At 51.0% G+C, this 14484-nt stretch overlaps 1 protein-coding gene across 1 annotated transcript in view; it reads left to right on the top strand.

The window, feature by feature from the left end:
* fgd1 (FYVE, RhoGEF and PH domain containing 1) overlaps positions 1–14484 on the top strand; it is a 138216-nt gene that overhangs the window by 105809 nt on the left and 17923 nt on the right. The window lies entirely within an intron of this gene.

The following is a 14484-nucleotide window of genomic DNA, read 5'->3' as shown; positions in this document are numbered from 1 at the left end:
CAGCACGGGGTTAGATACAGAGTAAAGCTCCCTCTACACTGTCCCCATCCAACACTCCCAGGACAGGTACAGCACGGGGTTAGATACAGAGTAAAGCTCCCTCTACACTGTCCACATCAAACACACCCAGGACAGGTACAGCACGGGGTTAGATACAGAGTAAAGCTCCCTCTACACTGTCCCCATCAAACACTCCCAGGACAGGTACAGCACCGGGTTAGATACAGAGTAAAGATCCCTCTACACTGTCCCCATCAAACACTCTCAGGACAGGTACAGCACGGGGTTAGATACAGAGTAAAGCTCCCTCTACACTGTCCCCATCAAACACTCCCAGGTCAGGAACAGCACAGCGTTATATACAGAGTAAAGCTCCCTCTACACTGTCCCCATCAAACACTCCCAGGCCAGGTACAGCACGGGGATAGATCCAGAGTAAAGCTCCCTCTACACTGCCCCCATCAAACACTCCCAGGACAGGTACAGCACTGGGTTAGATACAGAGTAAAGCTCCCTCTACACTGGCTCCATCAAACACTCCCAGGACAGGCACAGCACGGGGTTAGATACAGAGTAAAGCTCCCTCTACACTGTCCCCATCAAACACTCCCAGGTCAGGAACAGCACAGGGTTATATACAGAGTAAAGCTCCCTCTACACTGTCCCCATCAAACACTCCCAGGACAGGTACAGCACGGGGTTAGATACAGAGTAAAGCTCCCTCTACACTGTCCACATCAAACACACCCAGGACAGGTACAGCACGGGGTTAGATACAGAGTAAAACTCCCTCTACACTGTCCCCATCAAACACTCCCAGGACAGGAACAGCACAGGGCTAAATACAGAGTAAAGCTTCCTCTACACTGTCCCCGTCAAACACTCCCAGGACAGGTACAGCACGGGGTTAGATACAGAGTAAAGCTCCCTCTACACTGTCCCCATCAAACAATCCCAGGACAGGGACAGCACGGGGATAGATACAGAGTAAAGCTCCCTCTACACTGTCCCCATCAAACACTCCCAGGACAGGTACAGCACGGGGTTAGATACAGAGTAAAGCTCCCTCTACACTGTCCCCATCAAACACTCCCAGGACAGGTACAGCACGGGGTTAGATACGGAGTAAAGCTCCCTCTACACTGTCCCCATCAAACACTCCCAGGACAGGTACAGCACAGGGTAAATACAGAGTAAAGCTCCCTCTACACTGTCCCCATCAAACACTCCCAGGACAGGTACAGCACGGGGTTAGATACAGAGTAAAGCTCCCTCTACACTGTCCCCATCAAACACTCCCAGGACAGGTACAGCACGGGGTTAGATACAGAGTAAAGCTCCCTCTACACTGTCCACATCAAACACTCCCAGGACAGGTACAGCACGGGGTTAGATACAGAGTAAAGCTCCCTCTACACTGTCCCCATCATACACTCCCAGGACAGGTACAGCACGGGGTTAGATACAGAGTAAAGCTCCCTCTACACTGTCCACATCAAACACTCCCAGGACAGGTACAGCACGGGGTTAGATACAGAGTAAATCTCCCTCTACACTGTCCTCATCAAACTCTCCCAGGACAGGTACAGCACGGGGTTAGATGCAGAGTAAAGCTCCCTCTACACTGTCCACATCAAACACTCCCAGGACAGGTACAGCACGGGGTTAGATACAGAGTAAAGCTCCCTCTACACTGTCCCCATCAAACACTCCCAGGTCAGGAACAGCACAGCGTTATATACAGAGTAAAGCTCCCTCTACACTGTCCCCATCAAACACTCCCAGGACAGGTACAGCACGGAGTTAGATAGAGAGTAAAGCTCCCTCCACACTGTCCCCATCAAACACTCCCAGGACAGGTACAGCACGGGGTTAGATACAGAGTAAAGCTCCCTCTACACCGTCCTCATCAAACACTCCCAGGACAGGTACAGCACGGGGTTAGATACAGAGTAAAGCTCCCTCTACACTGTCCCCATCAAACACTCCCAGGTCAGGAACAGCACAGCGTTATATACAGAGTAAAGCTCCCTCTACACTGTCCCCATCAAACACTCCCAGGACAGGTACAGCACGGGGTTAGATACAGAGTAAAGCTCCCTCTCCACTGCCCCCATCAAACACTCCCAGGACAGGTACAGCACGGGGTCAGATACAGAGTAAAGCTCCCTGTACACTGTCCCCATCAAACACTCCCAGGACAGGTACAGCACGGGGTTAGATACAGAGTAAATCTCCCTCTACACTGTCCCCATCAAACACTCCCAGGACAGGTACAGCACGGGGTGAGATTCAGAGTAAAGCTCCCTCTACACTGTCCCCATCAAACACTCCCAGGATAGGCACAGCACGGGGTTAGATACAGAGTAAAGCTCCCTCTACACTGTCCTCATCAAACTCTCCCAGGACAGGTACAGCACGGGGTTAGATGCAGAGTAAAGCTCCCTCTACACTGTCCACATCAAACACTCCCAGGACAAGTACAGCACGGGGTTAGATACAGAGTAAAGCTCCCTCTACACTGTCCCCATCAAACACTCCCAGGACAGGTACAGCACGGGGTTAGATACAGAGTAAAGCTCCCTCTGCACTGTCCCCATCAAACACTCCCAGGACAGTGACAGCACGGGGTTAGATACAGAGTAAAGCTCCCTCTACACTGTCCCCATCAAACACTCCCAGGACAGGTACAGCACGGGGTTAGATACAGAGTAAAGCTCCCTCTACACTGTCCCCATCAAACACTCCCAGGACAGGTACAGCACGGGGTTAGATACAGAGTAAAGCTCCCTCTACACTGTCCACATCAAACACTCCCAGGACAGGTACAGCACGGGGTTAGATACAGAGTAAAGCACCCTCTACACTGTCCACATCAAACACTCCCAGGACAGGTACAGCACGGGGTTAGATACAGAGTAAAGCTCCCTCTACACTGTCCCCATCAAACACTCCCAGGACAGGCACAGCACGGGGTTAGATACAGAGTAAAGCTCCCTCTACACTGTCCCCATCAAACACTCCCAGGTCAGGAACAGCACAGGGTTATATACAGAGTAAAGCTCCCTCTACACTGTCCCCATCAAACACTCCCAGGACAGGTACAGCACGGGGTTAGATACAGAGTAAAGCTCCCTCTACACTGTCCACATCAAACACACCCAGGACAGGTACAGCACGGGGTTAGATACAGAGTAAAACTCCCTCTACACTGTCCCCATCAAACACTCCCAGGTCAGGAACAGCACAGGGCTATATACAGAGTAAAGCTTCCTCTACACTGTCCCCATCCAACACTCCCAGGACAGGTACAGCACGGGATTAAATACAGAGTAAAGCTCCCTCTACACTGTCCACATCAAACACTCCCAGGACAGGTACAGCACGGGGTTAGATACAGAGTAAAGCTCCCTCTACACTGTCCCCATCCAACACTCCCAGGACAGGTACAGCACGGGGTTAGATACAGAGTAAAGCTCCCTCTACACTGTCCACATCAAACACACCCAGGACAGGTACAGCACGGGGTTAGATACAGAGTAAAGCTCCCTCTACACTGTCCCCATCAAACACTCCCAGGACAGGTACAGCACCGGGTTAGATACAGAGTAAAGATCCCTCTACACTGTCCCCATCAAACACTCTCAGGACAGGTACAGCACGGGGTTAGATACAGAGTAAAGCTCCCTCTACACTGTCCCCATCAAACACTCCCAGGTCAGGAACAGCACAGCGTTATATACAGAGTAAAGCTCCCTCTACACTGTCCCCATCAAACACTCCCAGGCCAGGTACAGCACGGGGATAGATCCAGAGTAAAGCTCCCTCTACACTGTCCCCGTCAAACACTCCCAGGACAGGTACAGCACGGGGTTAGATACAGAGTAAAGCTCCCTCTACACTGTCCCCATCAAACACTCCCAGGACAGGGACAGCACGGGGATAGATACAGAGTAAAGCTCCCTCTACACTGTCCCCATCAAACACTCCCAGGACAGGTACAGCACGGGGTTAGATACAGAGTAAAGCTCCCTCTACACTGTCCCCATCAAACACTCCCAGGACAGGTACAGCACGGGGTTAGATACAGAGTAAATCTCCCTCTACACTGTCCCCATCAAACACTCCCAGGACAGGTACAGCACGGGGTGAGATTCAGAGTAAAGCTCCCTCTACACTGTCCCCATCAAACACTCCCAGGATAGGCACAGCACGGGGTTAGATACAGAGTAAAGCTCCCTCTACACTGTCCTCATCAAACTCTCCCAGGACAGGTACAGCACGGGGTTAGATGCAGAGTAAAGCTCCCTCTACACTGTCCACATCAAACACTCCCAGGACAATTACAGCACGGGGTTAGATACAGAGTAAAGCTCCCTCTACACTGTCCCCATCAAACACTCCCAGGACAGGTACAGCACGGGGTTAGATACAGAGTAAAGCTCCCTCTGCACTGTCCCCATCAAACACTCCCAGGACAGTGACAGCACGGGGTTAGATACAGAGTAAAGCTCCCTCTACACTGTCCCCATCAAACACTCCCAGGACAGGTACAGCACGGGGTTAGATACAGAGTAAAGCTCCCTCTACACTGTCCCCATCAAACACTCCCAGGACAGGTACAGCACGGGGTTAGATACAGAGTAAAGCTCCCTCTACACTGTCCACATCAAACACTCCCAGGACAGGTACAGCACTGGGTTAGATACAGAGTAAAGCACCCTCTACACTGTCCACATCAAACACTCCCAGGACAGGTACAGCACGGGGTTAGATACAGAGTAAAGCTCCCTCTACACTGTCCCCATCAAACACTCCCAGGACAGGCACAGCACGGGGTTAGATACAGAGTAAAGCTCCCTCTACACTGTCCCCATCAAACACTCCCAGGTCAGGAACAGCACAGGGTTATATACAGAGTAAAGCTCCCTCTACACTGTCCCCATCAAACACTCCCAGGACAGGTACAGCACGGGGTTAGATACAGAGTAAAGCTCCCTCTACACTGTCCACATCAAACACACCCAGGACAGGTACAGCACGGGGTTAGATACAGAGTAAAACTCCCTCTACACTGTCCCCATCAAACACTCCCAGGTCAGGAACAGCACAGGGCTATATACAGAGTAAAGCTTCCTCTACACTGTCCCCATCCAACACTCCCAGGACAGGTACAGCACGGGATTAAATACAGAGTAAAGCTCCCTCTACACTGTCCACATCAAACACTCCCAGGACAGGTACAGCACGGGGTTAGATACAGAGTAAAGCTCCCTCTACACTGTCCCCATCCAACACTCCCAGGACAGGTACAGCACGGGGTTAGATACAGAGTAAAGCTCCCTCTACACTGTCCACATCAAACACACCCAGGACAGGTACAGCACGGGGTTAGATACAGAGTAAAGCTCCCTCTACACTCTCCCCATCAAACACTCCCAGGACAGGTACAGCACCGGGTTAGATACAGAGTAAAGATCCCTCTACACTGTCCCCATCAAACACTCTCAGGACAGGTACAGCACGGGGTTAGATACAGAGTAAAGCTCCCTCTACACTGTCCCCATCAAACACTCCCAGGTCAGGAACAGCACAGCGTTATATACAGAGTAAAGCTCCCTCTACACTGTCCCCATCAAACACTCCCAGGCCAGGTACAGCACGGGGATAGATCCAGAGTAAAGCTCCCTCTACACTGCCCCCATCAAACACTCCCAGGACAGGTACAGCACTGGGTTAGATACAGAGTAAAGCTCCCTCTACACTGGCTCCATCAAACACTCCCAGGACAGGCACAGCACGGGGTTAGATACAGAGTAAAGCTCCCTCTACACTGTCCCCATCAAACACTCCCAGGTCAGGAACAGCACAGGGTTATATACAGAGTAAAGCTCCCTCTACACTGTCCCCATCAAACACTCCCAGGACAGGTACAGCACGGGGTTAGATACAGAGTAAAGCTCCCTCTACACTGTCCACATCAAACACACCCAGGACAGGTACAGCACGGGGTTAGATACAGAGTAAAGCTCCCTCTACACTGTCCCCATCAAACACTCCCAGGTCAGGAACAGCACAGCGTTATATACAGAGTAAAGCTCCCTCTACACTGTCCCCATCAAACACTCCCAGGACAGGTACAGCACGGGGTTAGATACAGAGTAAAGCTCCCTCTCCACTGCCCCCATCAAACACTCCCAGGACAGGTACAGCACGGGGTGAGATTCAGAGTAAAGCTCCCTCTACACTGTCCCCATCAAATACTCCCAGGATAGGCACAGCACGGGGTTAGATACAGAGTAAAGCTCCCTCTACACTGTCCCCATCAAACACTCCCAGGACAGGTACAGCACGGAGTTAGATACAGAGTAAAGCTCCCTCTACACTGTCCCCATCAAACACTCCAGGACAGGTACAGCACGGGGTTAGATACAGAGTAAAGCTCCGTCTACACTGTCCCCATCAAACACTCCCAGGACAGGTGCAGCACGGGGTTAGATACAGAGTAAAGCTCCCTTAACACTGTTGCATCAAACTCTCCCAGGACAGGTACAGCACAGGGTAAATACAGATTAAAGTTCCCTCTACACTGTCCCCACCTAACACTCCCAGGACAGGTACAGCACGGGGTTAGATCCAGAGTAAAGCTTCCCTCTACACTGTCCCCATCAAACACTCCCAGGTCAGGTACAGCACGGGGTTAGATACAGAGTAAAGCTCCCTCAACACTGTTCCCATCAAACACTCCCAGGACAGGTACAGCACGGGGTTAAATACAGATTAAAGCTCCCTCTACACTATCCCCACCTAACACTCCCAGGACAGGTACAGCACGGGGTTAGATACAGAGTAAAGCTCCCTCTTCACTGTCCGCATCAAACACTCCCAGGACAGGTACAGCATGGGATTAGATACAGAGTAAAGCTTCCTCTACACTGTCCCCATCAAACACTCCCAGGACAGGAACAGCACGGGGTTAGATACAGAGTAAAGCTCCCTCTACACTGTCCCCATCAAACACTCCCAGGACAGGTACAGCACAGGGTAAATACAGAGTAAAGCTCCCTCTACACTGTCCCCATCAAACACTCCCAGGACAGGTACAGCACAGGGTAAATACAGAGTAAAGCTCCCTCTACACTGTCCCCATCAAACACTCCCAGGACAGGTACAGCACGGGGTTAGATACAGAGTAAAGCTCCCTCTACACTGTCCCCATCAAACACTCCCAGGACAGGTACAGCACGGGGTTAGATACAGAGTAAAGCTCCCTCTACACTGTCCCCATCAAACACTCCCAGGACAGGTACAGCACGGGGTTCAATACAGAATAAAGCACCCTCTACACTGTCCTCATCAAACTCTCCCAGGACAGGTACAGCACGGGGTTAGATGCAGAGTAAAGCTCCCTCTACACTGTCCACATCAAACACTCCCAGGACAAGTACAGCACGGGGTTAGATACAGAGTAAAGCTCCCTCTACACTGTCCCCATCAAACACTCCCAGGTCAGGAACAGCACAGCGTTATATACAGAGTAAAGCTCCCTCTACACTGTCCCCATCAAACACTCCCAGGCCAGGTACAGCACGGGGATAGATCCAGAGTAAAGCTCCCTCTACACTGCCCCCATCAAACACTCCCAGGACAGGTACAGCACTGGGTTAGATACAGAGTAAAGCTCCCTCTACACTGGCTCCATCAAACACTCCCAGGACAGGCACAGCACGGGGTTAGATACAGAGTAAAGCTCCCTCTACACTGTCCCCATCAAACACTCCCAGGTCAGGAACAGCACAGGGTTATATACAGAGTAAAGCTCCCTCTACACTGTCCCCATCAAACACTCCCAGGACAGGTACAGCACGGGGTTAGATACAGAGTAAAGCTCCCTCTACACTGTCCACATCAAACACACCCAGGACAGGTACAGCACGGGGTTAGATACAGAGTAAAGCTCCCTCTACACTGTCCCCATCAAACACTCCCAGGTCAGGAACAGCACAGCGTTATATACAGAGTAAAGCTCCCTCTACACTGTCCCCATCAAACACTCCCAGGACAGGTACAGCACGGGGTTAGATACAGAGTAAAGCTCCCTCTCCACTGCCCCCATCAAACACTCCCAGGACAGGTACAGCACGGGGTGAGATTCAGAGTAAAGCTCCCTCTACACTGTCCCCATCAAATACTCCCAGGATAGGCACAGCACGGGGTTAGATACAGAGTAAAGCTCCCTCTACACTGTCCCCATCAAACACTCCCAGGACAGGTACAGCACGGAGTTAGATACAGAGTAAAGCTCCCTCTACACTGTCCCCATCAAACACTCCAGGACAGGTACAGCACGGGGTTAGATACAGAGTAAAGCTCCGTCTACACTGTCCCCATCAAACACTCCCAGGACAGGTGCAGCACGGGGTTAGATACAGAGTAAAGCTCCCTTAACACTGTTGCATCAAACTCTCCCAGGACAGGTACAGCACAGGGTAAATACAGATTAAAGTTCCCTCTACACTGTCCCCACCTAACACTCCCAGGACAGGTACAGCACGGGGTTAGATCCAGAGTAAAGCTTCCCTCTACACTGTCCCCATCAAACACTCCCAGGTCAGGTACAGCACGGGGTTAGATACAGAGTAAAGCTCCCTCAACACTGTTCCCATCAAACACTCCCAGGACAGGTACAGCACGGGGTTAAATACAGATTAAAGCTCCCTCTACACTATCCCCACCTAACACTCCCAGGACAGGTACAGCACGGGGTTAGATACAGAGTAAAGCTCCCTCTTCACTGTCCGCATCAAACACTCCCAGGACAGGTACAGCATGGGATTAGATACAGAGTAAAGCTTCCTCTACACTGTCCCCATCAAACACTCCCAGGACAGGAACAGCACGGGGTTAGATACAGAGTAAAGCTCCCTCTACACTGTCCCCATCAAACACTCCCAGGACAGGTACAGCACAGGGTAAATACAGAGTAAAGCTCCCTCTACACTGTCCCCATCAAACACTCCCAGGACAGGTACAGCACAGGGTAAATACAGAGTAAAGCTCCCTCTACACTGTCCCCATCAAACACTCCCAGGACAGGTACAGCACGGGGTTAGATACAGAGTAAAGCTCCCTCTACACTGTCCCCATCAAACACTCCCAGGACAGGTACAGCACGGGGTTAGATACAGAGTAAAGCTCCCTCTACACTGTCCCCATCAAACACTCCCAGGACAGGTACAGCACGGGGTTCAATACAGAATAAAGCACCCTCTACACTGTCCTCATCAAACTCTCCCAGGACAGGTACAGCACGGGGTTAGATGCAGAGTAAAGCTCCCTCTACACTGTCCACATCAAACACTCCCAGGACAAGTACAGCACGGGGTTAGATACAGAGTAAAGCTCCCTCTACACTGTCCCCATCAAACACTCCCAGGTCAGGAACAGCACAGCGTTATATACAGAGTAAAGCTCCCTCTACACTGTCCCCATCAAACACTCCCAGGACAGGTACAGCACGGAGTTAGATAGAGAGTAAAGCTCCCTCCACACTGTCCCCATCAAACACTCCCAGGACAGGTACAGCACGGGGTTAGATACAGAGTAAAGCTCCCTCTACACCGTCCTCATCAAACACTCCCAGGACAGGTACAGCACGGGGTTAGATACAGAGTAAAGCTCCCTCTACACTGTCCCCATCAAACACTCCCAGGTCAGGAACAGCACAGCGTTATATACAGAGTAAAGCTCCCTCTACACTGTCCCCATCAAACACTCCCAGGACAGGTACAGCACGGGGTTAGATACAGAGTAAAGCTCCCTCTCCACTGCCCCCATCAAACACTCCCAGGACAGGTACAGCACGGGGTCAGATACAGAGTAAAGCTCCCTGTACACTGTCCCCATCAAACACTCCCAGGACAGGTACAGCACGGGGTTAGATACAGAGTAAATCTCCCTCTACACTGTCCCCATCAAACACTCCCAGGACAGGTACAGCACGGGGTGAGATTCAGAGTAAAGCTCCCTCTACACTGTCCCCATCAAACACTCCCAGGATAGGCACAGCACGGGGTTAGATACAGAGTAAAGCTCCCTCTACACTGTCCCCATCAAACACTCCCAGGACAGGTACAGCACGGAGTTAGATACAGAGTAAAGCTCCCTCTACACTGTCCCCATCAAACACTCCCAGGACAGGTGCAGCACGGGGTTAGATACAGAGTAAAGCTCCCTCTACACTGTCCCCATCAAACACTCCCAGGACAGGTGCAGCACGGGGTTAGATACAGAGTAAAGCTCCCTTAACACTGTTGCATCAAACTCTCCCAGGACAGGTACAGCACAGGGTAAATACAGATTAAAGCTCCCTCTACACTGTCCCCACCTAACACTCCCAGGACAGGTACAGCACGGGGTTAGATCCAGAGTAAAGCTCCCTCTACACTGTCCCCATCAAACACTCCCAGGTCAGGTACAGCACGGGGTTAGATACAGAGTAAAGCTCCCTCAACACTGTTCCCATCAAACACTCCCAGGACAGGTACAGCACGGGGTTAAATACAGATTAAAGCTCCCTCTACACTATCCCCACCTAACACTCCCAGGACAGGTACAGCACGGGGTTAGATACAGAGTAAAGCTCCCTCTTCACTGTCCGCATCAAACACTCCCAGGACAGGTACAGCATGGGATTAGATACCGAGTAAAGCTTCCTCTACACTGTCCCCATCAAACACTCCCAGGACAGGTACGCCACATACTGAATGAGAAATTCCTCCTGAATACACTCAACAAATTTCCCTCCATCCAAGCCCCTAATGCTATGGCTGTCCCAGTCAATGTTGGGAAAGTTAAAGTCCCCTACTACTACCACCCTATTATTCTTGCAGCTATCTGTAATCTCCTTACATATTTGCTCCTCAATTTCCCGCTGACTATTTGGGGGCCTGTAGTACAGTCCTATCAAGGTGATCTCTCCCTTCTTATTTTTCAGTTCCACCCATATAGACTCAGTGGGCGAACCCTCGGATATATCCCCTCTAAGTACTGCCGTGATGTTCTCCCTAATCAAAAACGCCACTCCCCCTCTTCTCTTACATCCTGTTCTATCCTCTCTATAGCATCTGTACCCCGAAACATTGAGCTGCCAGTCCTGCCCCTCCCTTAGCCATGTTTCAGTCATAGCTATAATATCCCAGTCCCATGTGCCCGTCCATGCCCTGAGTTCATCCGCTTTGCCCGTCAGGCCCCTTGCATTGAAATAAATGCAGTTTAATGTAGACTTTCCTTGCTCTCTGCCCTGCTTTCTCTGGTCATGCTTTACACACTCTCCCTTCCTGCCTTTTGTTTTTGTCCCCACTGACTTCCTACATCGGTTCCCATCCCCCTGCCACATTAGTTTAAACCCTCCCCAACTGCAGTAGCAAACACACCCCCGAGAACATTGGTTCCGGTCCCACCCAGATGCAGACCGTCCGATTTGTACAGGTCCCACCTCCCCCAGAACCGGTCCCAATGTCCCAGGAATTTGAAACCCTCCCTCTTGCACCATCTCTCAAGCCACGTATTCATCCTAGCTATCCTGTCATTCCTACTCTGACTATCACGTGGCACTGGTAGCAATCCTGAGATTACTACCTTTGAGGTCCTACTTTTTAGTTTAACTAACTCACTGAATTCAGCTTGTAGGACCTCATCCCATTTTTATCTATATCGTTGGTGCCTATATGCACCACGACAGCTGGCTGTTCACCCTCCACCCCCAGAATGCCCTGCAGCCGCTCCGAGACATCCTTGACCCTTGCACCAGGGAGGCAACATACCATCCTGGATTCTCGTTTGCGTCCGCAGAAGCGCCTGTCTATTCCCCTTACAATTGAATCCCCTATCACGAGAGCTCTGCCACTCTTTTTCCCGCCCTTCTGTGCAGCAGAGCCAGCCACGGTGCCATGAACCTGGCTGCTGCCACCTTCCCCTGGGGAGCCATCTCCCCCAACAGTTTCCAAAACGGTAAATCTGTTTTGGAGGGAGATGACCGCAGGGGATCCCTGCACTGCCTTCCTACTCTTCCTCTGTCTGTTGGTCACCCTTTCCCTATCTGCCTCAGTAACTTTAATCTGCGGTGTGACCAACTCACTGAATGTGCTTTCCACAACTTCCTCAGCATCGCGGATGCTCCAAAGTGAGTCCATCCGCAGCTCCAGAGCCGTCAAGCGGTCTAACAGGAGCTGCAGTTGGACACACTTCTTGAAGATGAAGGGTCCCTGACTTGCCACATCTCACAAGAGGAGCATGACACGGGTCTGAGCTCTCCTGCCATGACTTAAACCTGAAGTTAAATTTGAACTACACTACACAGCTAAGAGAAAGTCAAAGAGAGATAAATCACTTATCAGTCACAAGCCAATCACTTACCTGCTGGCTGTGATGTAATTGCTCCCGAGACTCCCTCGCAGGTCTGCTTCTCTGCACCTCAAGATGAGCACCAAATTCGCTTAACTAGTTAATTAATTTACATAATTAATTGGATTTTTTTTTTGGGGGGGAAACTCAACCCCAAACACCAGGTACAGGTACAGCACGGGGTTATATACAGAGTAAAGCTCCCTCTATACTGTCCCCATCAAACACTCCCAGGACAGGTACAGCACGGGGTTAGATACAGAGTAAAGCTCCCTCTACACTGTCCACATCAAACACTCCCAGGACAGGTACAGCACAGGGTTAGATACAGAGTAAAGCTCCCTCTACACTGTCCCCATCAAGCACTCCCAGGACAGGAACAGCACGGGGTTAGATACAGAGTAAAGCTTCCTCTACACTGTCCCCATCAAACACTCCCAGCACAGGTACAGCACGGGGTTAGATACAGAGCAAAGCTCCCTCTACACTGTCCGCATCAAACACTCCCAGGACAGGTACAGCACGGGGTTAGATACAGAGTAAAGCTCCCTCTACACGGTCCCCATCAAACACTCCCAGGACAGGTACAGCATGGGATTAGATACAGAGTAAAGCTCCCTCTTCACTGTCCGCATCAAACACTCCCAGGACAGGTACAGCATGGGATTAGATACAGAGTAAAGCTCCCTCTACACTGTCCGCATCAAACACTCCCAGGACAGGTACAGCACGGGGTTAGATACAGAGTAAAGCTCCCTCTACACTGTCCCCATCAAACACTCCCAGGACAGGTACAGCACGGGGTTAGATACAGAGTAAAGCTCCCTCTACACTGTCCCCATCAAACACTCCCAGGACAGGGACAGCACGGGTTTAGATACAGAGTAAAGCTCCCTCTACACTGTCCCCATCAAACACTCCCAGGACAGGTACAGCACGGGGTTAGATACAGAGTAAAGCACCCTCTACACTGTCCACATCAAACACTCCCAGGACAGGTACAGCACTGGGTTAGATACAGTGTAAAGCTCCCTCTACACTGTCCCCATCAAACACTCCCAGGACAGGTACAGCACGGGGTTAGATACAGAGTAAAGCTCCCTCTACACTGTCCCCATCAAGGTGTTTAAAATAGTGAAGTGGGTTTCATTGAGGTCGCGGCAGAGAAAATGTTTCCATATGTATGTAAGCAAATGAGTGTTTGAGAGTGTGCATGTGCGACTAAGTGTGTGTGCAACTGACTTTGTGCGCGAGAGTGTGTGCACACAAGAGAGTGTGTATGTGACTGAGTGTGTGTTGTGTGACTGTGTGTGTGGTGTGTGACTGTGTGCGTGATGTGATTGTGTGATGTGTGACTGTGTGTGTTATGTGACTGCATGTTATGTGACTGTGTATGTTATGTGACTGCGTGTGTGGGACTGCACGTGTGTGACTGCCTATGTCTACATGTGTGAATGTGCGTGTGTGTGTGAAAGTGTATGGTGTGTGACTGTGTGTGGTGTGTGTCTGTGTGTGTGATGTTTTACTGTGTGTGGTGTGTGCCTGTGTGTGTGTGATTGTGTGTGTATGTGTGCGCATCTGTGTGTACATGTGTGAATGTACATGTGTGTGGAACTGTGTGTATGTGTGCGCATCTGTGTGTGTGTGTGTGTGTGACTGTGCATGTGTGTGAAACTGGTGTGACTGTGTATGTGTGTGAAACTGGTGTGACTGTGTGGTGTGACTGTGTATGTGTGACTCTGTGTGTGTCAAACTGTGTGTGGTGTGACTGCGTGTGTATGTGTACGTGTGTGACTGTGCATGCGCGTGTCTGAAACGGTGTGTGGTGTGACTGTGCGTGTATGTGTGCATTGTGTGTGTGTGTGTGTGCACGCGTGTGTGCGTTCGTGTGTGTACTGCGATCCTGAACCACACCAAAACAATCCGTTTCTGTGACTAAGTGTTGACGCCAATGGAGAATCCGCGGGCTTCTGCCACGGGAAAATCGGCGCTGCACCTGCACCAATTCTGTTACCAGTGACGCTGTGTGGAATATCCCCCAACGCCATGGAAAACTGCGGGAATCGTCGGGTCGGTGAT

The sequence above is a fragment of the Scyliorhinus torazame genome, chromosome 22 (genome assembly GCF_047496885.1).
Source record: "Scyliorhinus torazame isolate Kashiwa2021f chromosome 22, sScyTor2.1, whole genome shotgun sequence".
Taxonomy (NCBI): Eukaryota; Metazoa; Chordata; class Chondrichthyes; order Carcharhiniformes; family Scyliorhinidae; genus Scyliorhinus; species Scyliorhinus torazame.
The sequence above is the reverse complement of the archived record's forward strand: the minus strand, read 5'-3'. Positions and strand labels throughout refer to the sequence as shown.